Consider the following 20,457-nt stretch of genomic DNA (forward strand, 5'->3'; position numbering starts at 1 on the left):
TTTTGTCGAAAACGGAATATTCGGTTTCCGATCACGTGTAAAGTACTCGGATCCCGTAGAGACACGTAGCGACCTTGAATAAATTTCAGATTACAGAGTCGTAATGCGTTTACCCTTGTGTGTGTGTGTGTGTGTGTGTTTGTGTGAAAATTATTTCGAATCGATTTATCTCACAACAATTACGTAACATATTTTTTTTTCCCGTAATTTCTTTTTTCTCTTCTTCCTCCTTTTTTTTTCGTGGCGTTATTTTTGAACGAAAACTGGGCGAAACGGGTTTCGGTGATCGGAAGCGTTTTTTGCAAGCTGACGGAATTCACCTCCGGGTAAACGTGTCGCTGGTCACATATGGCAGAAAACGCCTGCGGAAAAACTCGTGCGCATGCATAATCTAGGATGCAAATTACGCGAGTCACGATTTGGAATTGAACGCGCGCAATCGAGTTTCGAAGGAGGAAGCTTACTAATGTGTACGGGAAAAGGTGTTTCCTTGTTTGTTTTTTTTTTTTTTTTCTATTTTTGGTTTTCCCAAAAACTAAGAAGGCCGATCGCATTACTTACCATATTGATGAGCGTCGATTCAACGCTTTGAAACAAATCGAAAATCATTTAAATAAAGACGAAGAGAGAGAGAGAGAGAGAGAGAGAGAGAAGGGAAAAAACACACTGGAAATGCACAACTTGTTCCACTGACTCACGGTTTTTCTTATAGCCTCCGTGCTCCGTTCAGGCACGTACTACTCGAGCTTATAAACGTGTCTCGAGCCTATCGAACAATCGCTGGACGAGAGTCAAGAAAGTAACACATCTGTATCGGGCGCATGTAGTCCAGACGTGTCCGGATCTGGTAATAAGTTTACATTTCAGGTATTCTGGGTTATATATACATGTGTTTTTCACAGGGTGCAAGCTTATGACATTCGTCGCGGTGCAGATGAGGATTACATCGATTAGTAGATGCTTTGCGGTCTTTTTTTTTTTAGCTTTAATTCAATATGTTATCAATAGATCAATTTCGACGGGATGGTGATTAATCCAAATTCGGGATATAGAAATTTCTTGTGATTTCAGTGGTAGAGGTTATTGTTAGTATTGTAGTCAGACAGTGTGGAAGGCCTTAGGCAACCATCTATTTTTTTCCCTTAAAATGCATCTGTAGATTAGGGTATTCCATGAAAAGATCTTTTTTAATTTTGACCTACTCACTGCCTAAATTGGCTGGAAATAATTCAAAAATAATTCCCTATTTTGTTCCTATTTTTTATTTCAATAAAAATCTGTCGAACGGATGTCGATGAAATTTGGTAGAAGAGGTTTTTTTGGGTCACTAATTATGAATCTGAACTCAAAATTCGAAAAATCTAAATGGCGGATCCAATATGGTGGACCAAAATTCAAAAAGTCATCCGCATTCGGTGAAACTCATTATCGAACGGTTTTTGAGGTCACTGATTTTGAGCCTGCACTCGAAATTACGAAATCCAAAATAGAGGATTTGATATCGCGGGCCAAAATCCCAAAAGTCATTTGATGTTGCCATGTTGGATTCACCGTTTTGAATTTTGTGAATTTCAAGTTCTGCCTTGAAATCTCCCGAGCACCGAGTTTTAGCAAGAGCGAATGACATTTTGAATTTTGGTCCGCCATATTAGATCTGGCATTTTGAATTTTTAAATTTTGAGTTCAGATTCGTAATCAGTGACCCAAGTAACACTCCTACACTAAATTTCATCGAAATTCATTTGTTAGATTTGATGTGACCCTAAAAGGGTTAAATGGCAAAAGCCACCCTTTTACGGGCACGGGTTAGAGTTGAAATAAAAATTTAAAAAAATTGATGAATTATTTTTGAACTATTTGGAATCCATTTCATGGGTGTGTTGGTTGACAATCAAAAAACACCTTTTTAAGTACCACCGTACCGTAATCAAGGTACGGTTTTCGATTCAAACACTTTTAGTTTGCAAATTTTACATAAAATTTAGTGCAGCTTAATTGATGGTACTTTTACACTACTCCAAACATATTTAAAACATGAAAATGATCAAGATTTCGATGATATCAGATTAACCAATGACTAATTATCGAGTGAAATACTTTTGCTGCAACAATTCTGCCAGCTATTGTGTACCAAAAATGGATTTGGAGTATTGAATTGATCGAAAACACCATGCCGGAAAACTGGGAAAAGTCAGTTAATTTCATCGCAGAGTAAGAGTCGATTGTAAAGTTTTTAGTGAACGAATGTGAGACACGATCAAGTACAAGCTAGTCTCAAGAATGGATTACGTAGTTTACATCTATACGTAATTCTCATCCGTCTTCTCGGAGACGGAATCTCTCTCTCTCTCTCTGCTAAACTCTCTTCGAAGAATAACGTGCTAAATCATTTCTGCATAAAATATCTATCTGAAATATAATTTGAATAATGATTATCATAACTTTCTAATATAATAATGCCCTTATGAAGTATGTTCAAAATCATAAAATATACGGTGAAGTGTTACATGAAAAATTATGAAACTTCTTTTAAAACGAAACAACTGATGAACATTTCCGACGAACCCGTCACCGTTGTAAATCATCGACAGAAGAGTATAATTCAACTTTCTATCATAGAAACGAATTTCATCTTGACATATAAATTAAGGAGAGATGTTTTTGAAATAAACTATAAAGAAAACCGAATGACATGTACAATTTTAATTCTTCGTACCTTTCATTTAAACAGATAATTTGTATTTGTGATTAATTACTATTTCAATGTGAGTTAATGATCGGATGGATGCATGAATGGCTATATAATTTGATGATACAAAACTGAAAAATTTATAATAAAAAATTGAATATTTACAATCTTCATATTAAACATGACATAAAACAAGCAATACATTTATTTGAATTGAACCGTATCCTTGGTCGTAAATATCTTCAGTTAAAAATAATGTTTTTTTCATTTTTTGGTTTTATAACTCTTCAATTTATATTTAAACGAAATAAAATATATAAGATATTTACACTAGAGTCTCTGAGATGCAATGTTTTCTCGTTCTCTCTTACAGACGATAATTAAAAGCGAATTACTGGTCTGGCAACATATATTGCAAAGACTCTGATCAGGCGCCTCTCGCCACGTGCCAGCTATTGTACACGGAGTCATCGATGTAACGATCTGAGATAATTATTCTCAAGTACTTGAGGTTATACCGAACGATGATGAATTGTGTCTGATCCGTGAGATGTGATAAAAAAAAGCGAGCATAGTGAGATGGCCTTTGATTCTCGACGTGTAAGGAACACGACGTAACGTTCCAATCGATGACGTAGACCGAATAGTTGTGCAGTGTATCTGTAGCAAAATCTTAACCCTTTAGCTGTCATTGCAAAATTTGTAAAAATATCCACAATATCGATCTGAACGTTCTGAAATAATTTGACAGATAGTAACGCACTCTGGAACCAAGTTTTCGCTGAATAATTTCGATAGAAAAAGTTTTTGTCTAGGTATGAAAATTGAGAAAGGCCATTTTTTAAAAAGTATAGTTTTCCGAACATTTTCTTTGAGAAAAATGATTTTTTTCATTGGGATTGAGGCTTGTCCGTTAAAGGGTTGAGCGCGGTTGAAGTTTATCAGCTCATTGACTCTCTCCTTGTAGTGCAGCGGAGTTGAGTTGAACAGCGATGTGTCACTGCCGGCATGGAACCGTGGAGCTCTCCTCACAGCTCGCATCACCGAGCAATATGTAGTCGGCTAAACGCGCGTCATGACTCTATGCATGAAGTTGAGCAATCGGATACCAGGCTGTTATGTATCGGCCGAGCTCCCTTCGTTCCGTCCGCAAGCTCACATGCTGAATTAAACCGAAGCCGCCAGCCTTTCCTCAACTCGAACTCGACTAAATAGCGAACAGTTTGTCGGTTAAAAAATTATTCTTGTATAACGCGAGCATGTTTAGCGTGTTTTCCCGTACACGGATCGCTCGTTTCTACGACGCTGGAGCTAGTCTGCGAATGCGCATGCGCAGAGTGCAGAAAAGACCACTTTTAACGCCTAGGAGTTGAAAGTGGTATTTTCTGTACTGCGCGCATGCGCCGTCGCGATCAAATCTGACATTACGCGACTCTAACCTCAATTTCGTGCTTCGTGGAATACGCGTAGCATACTATTGTTGCATAGAAAATCCTGCACTGAGAAAAATTGCATTTGTTATCGTAACTAGAAAAATTCGGTAAAACAGGTATCGTTAAAAAAAACTGTCTGAATATTGTTGGAATTATGAAAAACGAGGTACGCGTAACCATTTTGCACTATCATCGATCCTTTTTTTGCTAATTGCAACGCAAAATCAGTTTGTGAGGTTTACTCTACTTTTTTAGTTAAATAAGGCTTTAACGTCAATTTATCGTTGCACAAGCGTTAAATTTTCGCAACAGTTGCAAGAAAATATAGCAACAGTGATCGTAATGAGAAAGAATAGTAACGGATACTAGACTTTCCTGTAACAGCTGAAAAACTAATTTTCATTTTCTACCTGGAACTATATTTTTCGATTGTGGTAAAAAATGAAAATAGTTAAGGACCGAGCGGTAACCGTAACTAAAAATTTCTCTCAGTGCACCAGTTTCGACTCTTAAAAACCGTTTCACTGTCAATTTGCAAAAGGAATACGCCAGTTTTCATTACGCATCCAAACAATTGATTAAATTGTTACGAGAATAGGCGCGCATTAACCAAACTGATCGACTTGAACCGAGGCTGATTCGAAATGCTGTAGCGTCGTTTATCCGGACTAGTTTTCCGCCTCAAGATCGCGGCACTGAGAGGATCTCTTCCTACGAAGAGAGTGCACCATCGGCTACCTGAACTCCTCGAGTAGTCCAGAGCCGCCTCGTCCAAGGGGAAACCGACTTCTTATTCCATTCGTGTGTAGCCTAGGTAATTGTGTCGGATCGTTGGCTCAAGTGGCTCCCATGAGGCAGGCATTACGGGGGCCAGGAAACCGATCCCCGGGGAGCTGTTCGCGTGCCGTGACGCATTTCAACAGTCTTCATTCCAACGACTATGGGGTGGTTTTTCATCACGTTATACGTTCTCGATCCTTCCGTTAGTACTCAGTTTTGTTTTTCATCCCATTGTCCAATCGTCCGCGTTTACGATATTGCCGAGCATTCAATGCCGAGTTTTCATCTCTGCAAAACCGCGCGGATGCTAGTTTCGATAATTCTACACCGAGAGAAGTTTTTAGTTCCGGTTACCGCTCAGTTCTCAACTATTTTCGTTTTTCATCACAATCGAAAAATATATTCCTAGGTAGAAAATGAAAATTAGTTTTCCAGCCGTTACCGGAAAGTCTAGCATCCGTTAATATTCTTCATCATTACGATCGCTGTTGCTATATTTTCTTGCAACTGTTGCGAAAATTTAATGCTTGTGCAACAATAAATTGACGTTAAAGCCTTGTTTAATTAAAAAAAACTAGAGTAAACCTCACAAACTGATTTGACGTTGCAATTACCAAAAAAGGATCGACAACAGCGCAAAATGGTTAGGCGTACCTCATTTTTCGTAATTCCAACAATATTCGAACAGTTTTTTCAACGATACCTGTTTTACTGAATTTTTCTAGTTACCGTAACAAATGAAATTTTTCTCATTGTACCTCGTCGAGTGCGGTCGATGAGAAGGAAAAACTAACCGAGAACGGGGAAACGTTTCTAGTTCGCAGGCTCTGGCACGGTGTCAATACCGTTTCCTCGAGCCGATCGGTAGTCGCGTGGATGTGCTCCGATTAAGACCGTCAAGCATGCACCATTAAGTGCACCGATGTACGGTGAGGCAATCGCTCTGAGCCTGGGCACGAGCCTCCGCAGTCCAGAAGCAGGCTATCGTCCTTGTCATTCAGCGCGTGCAGCGCTTGGATATATATGCCCATTCTCTAAGTGGGCACACTGATAACCATACTCTATACGTGACGACGAGGCATTGCAGTCTCTGAAGAGACGTTTGTTATGCCCGCTCTTCAGACCGTCTCGTCGCGTCAATGAGAAAAACTCGACCTACTAACGCGCTTATCGTTGGTGCATCGAATCGATCCGTCGAACGTTTATAACAGCGATGCAACAAGGCGCAGAAGAATACGACTTTTGTAATCGTTTCAACGAGTTCAAGGAGCATCTTGAACCAACGGTCTGCGGGCATTGGATTATTATTGACTAGGAAATTGGAAACATTCCGTTGCAGTTGCAGCTTTTCGACGTACACGCCGTCGCGAACTGTCAAGATGATTCCAGCATTTCTGCATCAACGAAAAGACGAACAGAACCATCTTCGGATCTTTCGAAACTGGTTTAAGTTGACGGTAATTGGCATTTGCTACAAGCTGTTGAATGGTATGAAGGTTTCATTCACGTAGCCCACTCTTTTGTCCAGACAACCAATTAAGATCCCGGTGGATGAATAGTACACGTTTATTCTCCTAATCCGTCAAAATTAGCTGACTTACTGTAATCCCTAAAGAAATCGAAAGATTTTATGGAATACAGAAGCGGGTAGGATTAAGAAGCGAGTGAGTGACACGCGGTTAAATGAGGTGAAATCATCAAGGCTGCGATTCGTTGGTTAATCCGTCCGAATTAAACTCCCGCACGGAGCAGCCAACGAGACCCGAAAAAGAAAGGCGACGAGTGATTTCCGTGAGAACTCGGTTAATCAGAGACTAACCGATGATGACGGTTGAAGGCGGCGAGAGCCAATCGGTTCGAAGCGTCAAATGAAACGGAAGCGATTGAACATGAGCCGAGAACAAGCGACCGACGTACAAGCTCGCCTAATCATTCGATCTGTATATTAATTAGGGATAAGGAGTTGTACGAGCCGTGTTAATGATGTAGGCACGTCAAATTTGTCACCAGCTAAGGCTGCCGTGGTGCCGATGCTTCTGTTGTAGATAATACTTGACGAGATGATTTCAGTGGTTATACCGGCACGTCAATATTATCCCGATGATTGCTACCTTCCACCCATTGAGTGAAAGCTCACAAGTGTTGGTATTGGGTACGTCTGCAGACATTCGTACAACGTCAGTCTCCCTTTGACATTGGCTCGACGATTGGACAGTTTCACAAACGGATCCAAAGTCACTTTGTCACTCCGTTACGTTACTGTTCCAATTTTAAACACTCGGGACAAGATGTAAGAACCAACTCGTTTCGCGATCTAGATTGATGAAAAGCTGAGATGATCTCGGGTAGGGGTAAAAAGTCAGAAAAACCAAAAATCAGAATGGTCAGAATTCCGAACATGAATATATCGAAAACTCACAATCGCGAAAGAACAAAATGGTGAATCTTCATTAAGCCAGAAATAATGGAAATAGAATATAAAAGTATCGAAATTTGAAGTTATACAATTTAGAATACACAACTGGTGAAAATTCCGAAAGGCCATCAGCGGAATGAGGCAAACACAAACAAATAACTTTCGGATGGATCATAAAGTAGAATTATCGTCTATTCGAATTCATAAATGCGAAGGATCAAGAATCAGAATGGTTAGAACTCCGAGTAGTAATCTCATAGAAGGCTCGGAATACAGAATTGCAGTATGTCAGAATCGTCGGAATGCGGAATCGCAATACATCGGAAGAGTCGATAACTCATATCGTATTGGAAGCCAAGAAATATAAGTTTACGATATCAAAAGTCGTATACAATCTTTTAATGAGATAAAAATATTGCAGATGAAAAGATACGCCCGATGCACCTAAGAATTTGTTTGATTCTGTATGTAAAACATTTTGCAAGTCAGAATAGATTAGTCGGTTACTTTCGGAATACCGATCTTTCTGAATTGTACGATTCTGAATAATGACCCTTCTACGTTCCGGATATCTGTTTTCTGTCGTTTCTAGACGATCAAGTCCTAACTTTTATTTTTATAATATTTGGACATTTGATAATATGAAACTTTCTACAGATTCGTTCTCCGAAATATTGACTCTATACGTTATTAAATTCTGCATCTGTGAATTCTTGGATTAACGTTTTCTGAAGTGAGTGGGTTCGGATAATAATAAAAACTCTACCGAATACATTTTAGGTGAACTGCAGCCTTTTGTTCGGCACCATTCGGGACTTAAAATTTCTTATAGTATCTAATCTCTGATATTTGTTATTCGAGTTAATTAAATTCGGAATTCTGGCCATTCTGATTTTCGGTTTTTCTGACTTCTTACCCCCTCCCATGTAGGCACCGTTTGGTTTCGAATGATTTCTCAACATCATCGAAGTTGGCACTTTTTATTTTGCCATGCTTGATTACGTCGCCATAATTCACCCGAACAGAAGTGAGCAAGCTCAATTGGAGTGAATTTACGATTTGCGATCAGGTCAGAAGTGCTGAAACGGTGACTTTGGTCCCTTTTCGCAATAATACGCGTCGATGTGCCTACATTCAAATGTACGTCTAAACCGCCGCGGGTAAGTAAAATATAACGAGGGCGCGCGTCTGCCTATTCAGATTTCATTCAAATCACCTTATACGTATTCCGATCGCATTTTCTTCGTGAGGAATGTCTCAAGTGCTTTTAAAACGTTCTCCACGGCTGCTTCGACGAAGACCCGAGTGTAACTGAATCGGTTCTTACGGGCTATTAGGCCTCGCGTTGATGGATAAAAAATACTTCGAGACCAACTCGAGCCGTGCTTCCTTCAATGATTACTGTTATTCCGCCTGAGCATTCAACAAATGAATTGAGCAACGCTATGATAATATTCTAGTCTTGGAACTAGTTTTTCATATTTACCTTCAAACGAATCTGTTTATTTCTTTTATTTAGCCGGCAAACGGAACTGAATTATCGTTGTTGTTTATTATTTTTTTTTACTTCAGTCGTACGTAACTTCTCGTAATTTTTAGTCACTGACTTACTGACTCGTCAGTTTATCAAACAGATACAAATTGTACGATCATAATTCTGCCTGATGAACTCGTCGATAATTTGTGAGAAAATAACTAAATTAGAATAGTTATAATGAAGATTGAGTTCTTCCAGTACTTTTGAAATTCCATGAATTTCAATCGAGTATTCTGATTTCTATTCAAAAATATCAGAAACCACTGCGAACAAGCTTTCGAAACTCAGATCCTTAATTAAAATCAGTTCTACACGCACTGTCAAAAAACTCGTACCTCGAGAAATTCGTTACGCAGTTTATGAGGCAAATTGATCATCGCACGATATATCCAATTCAAACTTCACGCAAACATTACAACGTAAAAATCAGATTGATAATTTGTGTGTTACACATATGCATGTATAAGTAAAAGCCCAGTTAAACGTACACTGAGAAACATTTCGTTTGTTATAGTAACTAGAAAAATACTAGACTTTCCGGTAACAGCTAGAAAACTAATTTTCATTTGGAACTATATTTTTCAATTGTGGTAAAAAATGAAAATAGCTGAGGACTGAGCGGTAACCGGAACTAAAAATTTCCGCGTAAATTTTCATATCTCCTGTAGACAGGATAGAGAAGACGAAGATGAATCATCGTAGGTAAATTTAAGTAACATCTTCCTAAATTTTTCTATAAATCTCTATTGGGACGACTTAAAAAAAGCGAATCAAACTTGTTTCAACAAGTCTTTGAAAATCCTGGAGCAGAATAACTTTCGAAGTTCCGAGTCTCTAGCAATTTTCCCGGCGAAGATAATCCCATGGAAGATGGTGGAATAACAAATTCATAAATATTAATCGTACAAGCTGCTGCGAAGATGAACGGTTTCCACAAAAATAAAGAAAAACAGCAAGGAAGAAAAAAAAAAAAAAATTCCGCAGGAAAAAAGGCCGGACGGAACGCATGTAACACAGGCGGCACGATGTCGTTGGAACCGATCGATCTCGACTGACACTTGTGTAAAACGCACCGCATCGAAGCATCATGCGCGCGTATAACAGGTGTCGTCCGACATAACGATCGGTAGGGTGAGATTAAAAAAAGTCTCGAAGACATTACGCGACCAACACCCGCAGGGCTGCACGTTCACCGAGATTGTACTAAGGGTACCGCCCAATCGCATCAAATTGAGTTATAACCGTATCAAATTGCCGATAATTGGCGATCGCATAGCTCAATCTCGAACCGATCTCATCCATGGTCGGTGTATAAAGTTATTTCACAAAGTGGCCGAGGACGCGGTTATCGGGATTGACCGATTTTAAAAATTTTTCCTCGCTCCAAGTCGCGGGATCGGTACCGATCTTTCCTCCCTTCCCATCTTCTCGAACCGATCGCCGATCTAACAATACAAATTGCTGATTATGCGCCGGTTTGCGCGCCCGGTTTCTAATTGGATCGGGTTCACCGTGCGATCGTTCCTTGGGAAAGATCGTTAGAGATCGGTGCATGATGATCGTTAATTGGAAAAATATGGGTTGCTGCGCCGGACGATTACTCGACTGTTATTATATTGAGGATATTTATTATACAAGTACCTATACACGCAGTTATACACACATTTGTTATTCATGTATCGACGAAATGCCGCGTGCAGTTTTGAACCTTTCGCATAATCGCACGACAAGGGGAAAGAAGATGCAACCGATATCTCGGAGGTTAACTTCAAACACACGAACACGCGTTGAAGTAAGAGCAGGACCTCGATAATATTATACCCAGCGAAACATTGTATTAGGCATCGTGCACAAGTCTTGCGTCTCGAAAATACATCCTCGCGAAATTTAACCCCAAGGCGTAATTCGGCGTTGCTTACGCGTAGTAAATAGCATTTCGATTCCCATAGTTAAGGCTTGTCTACAAACGATCTCGTTACCGCGGCCATCGTTGGCAACCCGCTCGGTTCGCGCAATTATCCAATTCCAGGTTCGTGCCGCCGCCTTTTCAGCCACGATACTTTTTGCCCCTTATGTTCCATCTCTCTCTCTCTCTCTCTCTCTCTCTCTCTCTCATAGTCGCTCGTTTGCGATCTTTCTCCTTTCGTCATCTCGACGGGACGCGCATCTCACACTTGATGCGCCAAATCAACTAGGATCTGTCAGTCGAATCAAACTTGTGCTTGGTCATCTATTCTGGAGCAGTCTTTACGGTTCTGTATTTGGATGTTATAAATCATTAGCCGAAAGCAGGCACTCGAAAGACGTCTCTATTACCGACTTTGACCAGAAATCATTATCCACGTATTATATACACGTATAATGCTTGTGGCAATGATGTGAAATTCTGCAGCAGTTCGATTCGAGTGCCGGTTAGTTAGACGGTTATTCATTCGGACGTTGGTCCGAATCGATTGCTCACACATTGTTCGAGTTTCGAGTACCAACGTCGTTTTCTAATCGAGCTGAACTTCTGCGATCTTTGACGTTACAGCTGAAAATTATCAATTTTTCACCAATTCGGAAACTATAATCGACCCTTTGCACGCAGGTGCAAATTAGAAATCTGGGACGTTATAAGAAGCTAGTAATACGATTTTATCGCATGGCTTTTGGCCGTTAAGAATACTGTGTGAAATTTGAGTTTCTAACAGTTGCCTCGATCAAATTATCATTTCCCATTATTATATGTATGTTAGGCGAATAATGAAACGAATCAACGTTTCTTTTACCACACAATACACAATTTCGTACGTATGATGACGAAAATTAATTTTACTGTCAAAATTTTTACAAATGAAAGATTTGAGATACACGAAATTTAATTTCTCTTTAACCAAATTATTGAATAAAAAAATCTAGGAATAATATAAGAGACTATTTACTCTGAAACATACATCTCACAATTTTTAATCGTGAATGTTACAGTTTTAGAAAAAATATAAGAAATTCAAACATAGAACAGATACGCATAATTTTTTTCGAGTGAATTTAAGCTCGCGTCAAAAGAAAATCGTCATTCTTCATTATTGAGCGTTAGTGACATTCGAATAGTTTTTCTCACAGTTTCCTTCGATCAAAAGCAATTTTGATTTTGGCTTTCTGTAATAATCGAAGTGAAGAAAAACTCGAATGATCCTTACGACGAACATCCTGTTTCGTATAACCTAGCTGGGTACGAAATTGTGAGAAATCAAAATTGTACAAAATCAGTCCCGTGCCTCTGGATCATTAATTGACTCGGTTTTTATCACCCTCCTTGACCTCCGGATACAGAGGTAAATTAAAATTATATTCCTATTCATCGTCCATTTATTATGGCAACCAGACGATGTTGAATCTTCGGCTCGTCTAATCACCGCCATTCTATTTTAAATCCACCTAATAGGAGAAAAAAAAATAAAAATAAATAAATAAAATTTCTGCAGTCCAATAAAGCGTGCCCACCGAATATTCGTACAACTAAAGTCTTCTCAAGCCGTACCGATTAACACGAGCAAAACACGATGCGGGACAGATATAATTGCAGTACGTGAAAAAAAAGCTAATGAAAAGGAAAAGAAAAACATCCAGTCAACATTGAGAGCAAAAAAGCACACGCGGTGTACCGCGGTTCAAGGCTTCCAAGTTATCTTCCCACTGATTCTGAACAAAAAAAAACAAAAAAAAAATAAATAAAAAAATAACAGAAAAACAAAAAATCCAACGATGCCTGTTGCGCAGGTTCAGAAAATTTTTATACCGTTAATGTTTGACGAACTGAACGATTAAATTTTTTCTCAATCGTGTCAAAGATTTTCTTCAATAAAGAAATTGATAAATCATTCGTTTTAGTTACCGCAATTAAATATCTTTGATATATTCATGTGACTGTGCAATGGTTGTTTTTTTTTTCTGTTCTGCGCTACCCGAAGTACTCGAAGAAACGTTCAATTTCTTTCACAGCATTTGGATTAGGACTGTGCAAATTCGGATGATGATTTCTCTTCGGGTCAATCTTGTACGCTTACCTATAGCATATATATATATATATACATAATAGACTTGCGATAATTTTATTCGGCGCCGGCGGAGTCGCGAACAGAATCTGCAGAAGCTTGCGTCACGTTTTAGCCGGATCACCTTTTTACACATCCGAATCGATGGAATATAGTCCTACGGTTCTCGCTCTGTAAATGAGATCCCTTCGAGGTCGTAACTTCTGTCAACCGTGAATATAAATTTTTTCTTTTTCCACGAATAAATATACCTATATTATGCAAGCACGGTTTGCGTATCTATAATATCATATACACAAAACACAGGATTCGCGTATACCCGTAATATCATCAACCCGTGAATTTACAGAAGCGGAGGCGAGATCGTGTCTGATCGTATCTTTTTTTTTTTTTTACTTGTCTTCGATCCCGACTCCTTTTTTACACTTTTATTCAGCTGCGTTTCGGTCGCGATCGGTTTACCATTATACAGCTACAATCTTTCAGTGGCGGGACGACCGTCTGAACTTTTTTTTTTTTTTTTTTTTCCACAACCGAATCTTCTGCACGCTTATGTCGATTTTTTCACCGCGTTGCTTCTTTTTTTTTTTTTTTTTTGGTTTTGTTTTTTTCTCCCGGCACTCGAGGCTCGGCGTGTTTTGTAGATTGATACAAGGCAAAAAGAAGAAAGTTGTGCAGTTAGTTAATCGGTACAAGATATCGTTTCCAAACTTCTGCGCCTCGACCAAGATTATTAATTTGAATAACACGCAGACGTCGAACACGTGAGCAATCGGTGAGAATAGCCAGGATCTTTAACTTCTCTCTCTCTCTCTCTCTCTCTCTTTCTGTTTCTGTCTCTTTTTTTTCATTTCGGTATGTATATCATTGTGAATAGAGGATAAATAATTGGAGAAATAAAAGAAATAAAAATTTTAATCCGATCGATGCAATCAAACTTATGCAATTATTGTGCTTACGCGATGATTGGCAGCCTCGTTTTTTTGCCGCGCTCCGTGTTATTGCTGTTTTATTACAACGGTGCAAGACTATCTTTGATTTTATTCTCACACATTCCACGTAACGAGACTTAAATTTGTATTGCAAATTGAGCATCATTCTACTTTTTTCATCACCACGCGGATGATCAATTACTCCCACATCGATCGAACAGATGGTCTTGGAGAAATCCAGATTAGACGTTTACTTTACGTTAACGAATGCCGCGCAGCGACGTCGAGACGGGGATCATCCTGACCTCGACATTACGTAAGGTCGAGTCTAGTTAAATCAGAGATAGAGATAGAACCAATTAAAACACGCGTATAAAATGCTTTGACGCGTTCCAATCTCACGCGGGTTTCCTCAGGAGTAATGAAGTTGGTGAAAAGTGTTACGCAAGGATTTTCAAGATACGTCGATAGATATTTTATTTATTCGTAGTATCGAAAATTTTTTATTCGTTCGTGGAAAATTTGATTAACGATTGAATTTTCCGAAATTTTGTTGAAATGGCAACGAAGCTTTCCACAATCATTACATACTTTGATAATGTTCGAAACTCTGAAGGAAATTTTTCACCCAAATAGTTGAGAGAAAAATAGATGCTCTCTTCGGAAACTTTTGGACAAGAAAAAAATTTACTTCGAGCCCGTAATAATAAAAGGATTATTCATTCAATGAAACGCTTCTAACAGACTTGTGGATAAAAATTTTGAAACAAAACACAATGCCGATAATCAAAATCGAAAGTGATTTGAATTGAAAGTTTTTCTCAATATTTCTACCACGGCGTATGAAAGCAACAATTCGTGAATACGGAATAATTTTGTCGACAGATTGAAATTCGAAGATCGGACGGTCGGCTAAAAACTTCAAAATTTAATGATACGTCGTGTGTATGAGAACAATTAGCGGTGATCAATTACGCGAAGTCTTCTGAACGCTTCTCGTTACATCCCATATAATTTTCTCCTTTGACGATATTACACGCGCTCGTGAAATTGAGCGGCAAGAAATTGGTGCGCGATGATGAAGTGAGTAAGAAGAATAAGAAAAAAAAAAAAAAAAATCAAAAAAGAAGAGGAAGGAGTAGAAGCAGAAATAAAAACAGCAATTGAGAGATCGTTGGCTCAAAAAGAAGAAGAATAAAAAGTGAGGTTTATTTTTACGAAATATGGTCTATTATTTATTTATATAATTTTTAATTCAATCCAACAGAATTACTGCAGCAGTTGGATAATCAATAGCGGTCAAGCTGTGCAGAAGTTCGCGTGACTTGAACATGTTCCCACGTTTATGATCCTTCCAAGAAGATTTCTCCGCTTATAACCCATATATCAATTGCACATACGCGTATGCATGTAATAAACCATGTAATTCTATACATACACGTATGTGTAGATTGAAATTCCGAATTTGAAAAGTTCCGAAAGCGCGAATTTGCCATTTTTTTTTCGTGGCGAAACTTTAAGAGAAGCAATTAAACTTTGACGAAATATCGAAGTTTCGAATGGTCCGAATCCCGAAGCTCAAAGTTCCGAAAGTGCGAAAATGAGAAAATTCAAAGATCTGAAACATCGAAATTCCAAATGATCCAAGATTTTCAGTTCTGTCAATTTATGGATTGGTGAAATTTCATCTCTTTGATCTTTCTTCGTTTTGCATTTCGATATTTTTATATTCGGAATCCTGGTCAATCTGATTTTCAGTTGGTCTGATTTTTTACACCCACTCGTTGCGTAAGCTCAGCTGTGTGAGTAAATTTTAATATTCGGAATCTTACTCTATGGAAACTTCATTTTTCGTAATTTTTCTCTATCGGAACTTTACTTTTCGGAACTTTGAGCCGTCGGCTTTCCAACCATTCAAAACTTTGTTGTTTCGTCAAGGTTTGATTTCTTCATTTTAAGTTTTCCAACACTCATAGAAATTGTTAGTTCCGGTTACCGCTCAGTCCTTAAATATTTTCATTGTTTACCACAATCGAAAAATATAGTTCTAGGTAGAAAATGAAAATTAGTTTTCTAGCTGTTACCGGAAAGTCTAGCATCCGTTAATATTCTTTCTCATTACGATCACTGTTGCTATATAAACTGATTTTGCGTTGCAATAACCAAAAAAGGATCGACAACAGCGCAAAATTGTAACGCGCACCTCGTTTTTCGTAATTCCAACAATATTCAAACAGTTTTTTTTTTAACGATACCTGTTTTACTAAATTTTTCTAGTTACTGGAACAAACGAAATTCTTCTCAGAGCACCAAATATTTCGGAATTAGGCGCATTCGTAACGACATTTTCACACCGTTATGATAGCGATACCGACATTGTTATAGAACTTTTCAGTCTGCTATATGAAATAAAATTTTTCTCAATATGCAAATATTCATGGGGACATAGACTAATTAAAAAACGTGGAATATGCGCTGCTTCAAGACCATCCGAAACCGCGCATAAACTCGGCTACGACTTTTACTATTTCACAGATCGATGTCTGGTTAGCCCACACAGATACGAAGACAGATGCGTGTGCAGGCATCGGCCTTCCAAGTTCTATTAATTATAGTTCAACTAATGATCCGGTCCGGGGGAGAGGCGGCGGACAAATAGTAAATTGATTGCTTAATGACTCGAGTAATTAAATGAAATTGAATTACCTAAGCAGCCGAGCGAGATCGCCGTGATCTCGGAGCTGTAGAAACCGCTTATATACTTCAACGACTCGATTCTTTTCTCAACTTTTCTCTGTCTCGCTCTTTTCTACGACCTAATTTTCTCAAATTTTCTCAACTTCTCTATACATCTTTAATTACTTGCGCCTTCTCGTTCTTCTCACGCTCATCTACAGCCGCTCCTTCGAATCACGAACAAATTAGTATAATTGTTGTTGTTGTTGTTAAAAAATAACGGAGCTAATCATTTCGGTCAGAAATTACTGAATTGATGTTTGAAAAAAATTTACTGCGCTTCTTTTTGCACATCACGAACTATACGATGAGTTTATATGCACTTTGTTTTAGCTCATATTGTCGTAAGCGACATTCTTCAATATTTCAAACTAATCAAAAATGACAGAAGCTCGTATTCTTCAAAGAACCAAACATTGATATCGGTATCAAAATTTTTCATCACACTATCGGTTTGTTTTTCATACAAAATATCGTTTAAATTTTTTATATATTTTGAAAATGAATCACCGATGAAACTGTAAATAACTAATTACTAACACGTCGACAGAAATTGATATGAAAATTACAACTTGTTACACATGTACCACAAAGAAGCATAAATTCTTACCCATCAACTGCATCAACTTGTCCGACTTTCAAAGTGTTCTTTTTTTTTCTTTTTTGCCCTACGAAATAAATTTGAAAAAACGAGTTTCCGGGTAAACTTTAAAAATTCTGCGGAAACGAACAGAACCACTCGTGTTTTCTTTCTCGACGGAAACTCTTTTCCGCATCGGTCAAGTATCGACGTGCAGGAGACGAAAAGAAGCCCTGTTTCCAGGTTACAAATTCCGGAGCATGAATATTTAGGCGGTCAGCTCCTGAGATGGTGAAGTTGGTATTTATTCGATGTGACGCTATTATATCACTCTAAGAGAATCGCCGTTCCTCGAGATCCACTCGCACGGCTGTCTTCTCAGATCCTCGGCTCTGTCTTCGATTCAATGCACTTCAAAGCGGCTCTATAATACCTACCGAAGATACGGTTATGTTGTACCAATGGCCATTTCCATCAGCTTCTTCAGAATGCGGCTTCGCAGTGATAAGTATCTTTCGCGTTTATTGCCCTCCGCGTTCCTTGAGAATCGAAATATGACGCTAAATATTTCCGTTTTTTTCAAGGCAATGAAAAATTCGTTTCTATAACCGTGAAGATTCAGAAGAATAGTTTTCACTGATTATGAGTGCAGAACGATTTGGGGTGGGATTGAAGCACCGAATTTGGAAAGCTTCGAAAGCGCCTAAATACGAATTATCTGGTGGCGAAACTTCAAGTAAAGAAATCAAACTTTGACGAAACTTCAGAGATTCGAATGGTCGGAAATACGACGGCTCAAAGTTGAGAAAATTCAAGTTATGATAGAGTAAAATTCCGAATATTAAAATATCGAGGTGAAAAACAAAGAAAGATCAAAGTGGTGAAATTTCACCAAGCCAGAAATTCACAGACTTGAAAATCGTTGATCATTCAGAATTTCGACGTTTCAGATTTTTGAATTATCTCATATTCGCACTTCCGGAAATTTGAGCTTCCGGAAATTTCCGGATTGTTCGAAACATTGAAGTTTCGTCAAAGTTTGATTTCCTTACTTTAACTTTCGCCGTCAAAAAATTCGGACCTCGGCAATTTCACAATCTTTTAAATTCGAAATTTCACCTCCACCCCAACGATTTTCTATAAAAAGGCAAATAGTTTGGAAACCCAGCCGAAAAATGTTGTCAAAAGCCTGAACTTGAGAATTTTGTTGAAAAGAGCAACATGTTATCATTTACATATGTTTATTTTTACTCAGCCAACCTTTTTTTCTCACACCACATGTGCATTTGCAGCCGTCGTTTACTTTACCTTTTCTTCACAATTTATATAATGTATTCGCCGAATCTTCAGCACGTGGCGTTGTTTAATTCAAGTCTTCCAAATTTGGCAGTACCAATTACGCTTAATTAATTACCCAGCTCCGAAAACGGTGCTTATAACAAGTTCTAGGTGAAATAATTTCAGTCTCTTTAACGTATACGTCTGCCACTTAAACTCCGTAAGCATCGTGGGCAGCGAAGATTTACAAGTAACGCTTTAATTACCGCTGTAAATTTCACCTCGCGTACACTGTTTTTTTATTATTTCGCTGAAACGAGTCCAAATTCTCAACAAAACTAAAGCCTCAAATTTTCCTTGCACAGAGTAACAAGTTCTTCCAAATTCTTTCCAAATCCAACATCTTCTCGGTCACTTCTACGAAGTGGTAAATTTAACCCTGTTATGTTCTAAAACATTTGCAAAGTTTACAAATACCGACGAATTTTCATATTCGGTGAGAATTTTTTTCCACACAGAGAAAAGATTTTTTTGTTAGAAAAATTGTTAGAAAAATTCAGTAAAACGGGTATCGTTGAAAAAAACTGTTTGAATATTGTTCGAATTACGAAAAACGAGGTACGCGTAACCATTTTGCGCTTTTTTCGATCCTTTTTTTGGCAATTGCAACGCAAAATCAGTTTCTTCGGTTTACTCTACTTTTTTAGTTAAATAAGGCTTTAACGTCAATTTATCGTTGCATAAGCGTTAAATTTTCGCAACAGTTACGCAAAAATATAGTAGATTTTGTCACGTGATAATTATTTTACGAAGTGAATGTTTATAGGGAATTTAGGCTCTCAGTGACGGAATTATCATCGTCAAGTGTACCTCGAGTTGTGGTTACATACTTACATGGGGACAAAACTTTCTTCCCAACATTTAAACATAATAAGAACTGAAAGTTATAACGAGGCTGACCGGTCTGCGTGTCGTACATTCAGGCGGCGAGTTTATTATGGAATATATTGTAGGTAGGAATATGTATACACGAATACAGGATATATATCTGTACACATAACATCGGTACGTACACTAATCCGCACTGTCGTTAAGATCGTGCTAAATGTGTCCTGCAGTTCCAGGACACCGTTTTTCGGATCTCCTTGCCGCTTGCGGAAACGAAGATTCACAATTTGACATTAAAATAATGCACATTTTTAATTAATAAAATATCTCCGAATTCAGCGCGCAATTCGACCCGCTTCCTTGGACTTTTTTTTTTTTTTTGGGGGGAGGGGGGATCTCGCAGTCATATCTTAGGCCTTTTTGACTTGCTGTTTTTTGTTTCGAGCTTACTAAGGAGAAATTATTTGCTGCATCTTGGAGTTACAACTCGGTTCCACCGGAATATATTCTCTGATTTTATGTTAAGTGGCAATTAAGGCCTCTGAAGGAGTGTCAATTTTTATTTAATTAGATTACCGGTGTTACTTGATTGTGAAATTAGTCAAGCAGGGCTGGTGAATAGATGTCGGGATAAGCCGTTGCTGCGTTTTCAAAAATTTTTAATTCCTACTTCATCTCTGTAAAAGATTCTATTCCTCTTTTGATGATTAACCAGTGTAATGACAAATCGATTTTTTCATAATATAAGCTAGTAATTCGATTGCGGGTATCGAAAACTTTTGGAATTGATTTGCTGTCTGTGATCGAATGCCTGATTTCAATACTAATACAGAATTATTGGAAGACATTAATAACCACAAAATTGAACGATTACGAAACCGTCAATTACGTAAATTTGTAAAAACTGTTGACGATTCCTTATTCAAATTTAAGATTCTACTTCTTTTTTTACACCAAACATTAATTCAAAATGAACTTCGACATTTCACAAATAAATAACGGTAAAATCAACATGACTACAATAATTTCAAATTTTTTTATGTGAACACAGAATTTCTTATATTTTCACGTCAGGTTTACGAAAATCTTATCTCATTTCAATGATTTTTGTTGTGGATTTCAAGATGTCATGCGGGACTGGCAGATAATTT

This window comes from Neodiprion fabricii, chromosome 3, assembly GCF_021155785.1.
Source record: "Neodiprion fabricii isolate iyNeoFabr1 chromosome 3, iyNeoFabr1.1, whole genome shotgun sequence".
In the NCBI taxonomy this organism is placed as follows: Eukaryota; Metazoa; Arthropoda; class Insecta; order Hymenoptera; family Diprionidae; genus Neodiprion; species Neodiprion fabricii.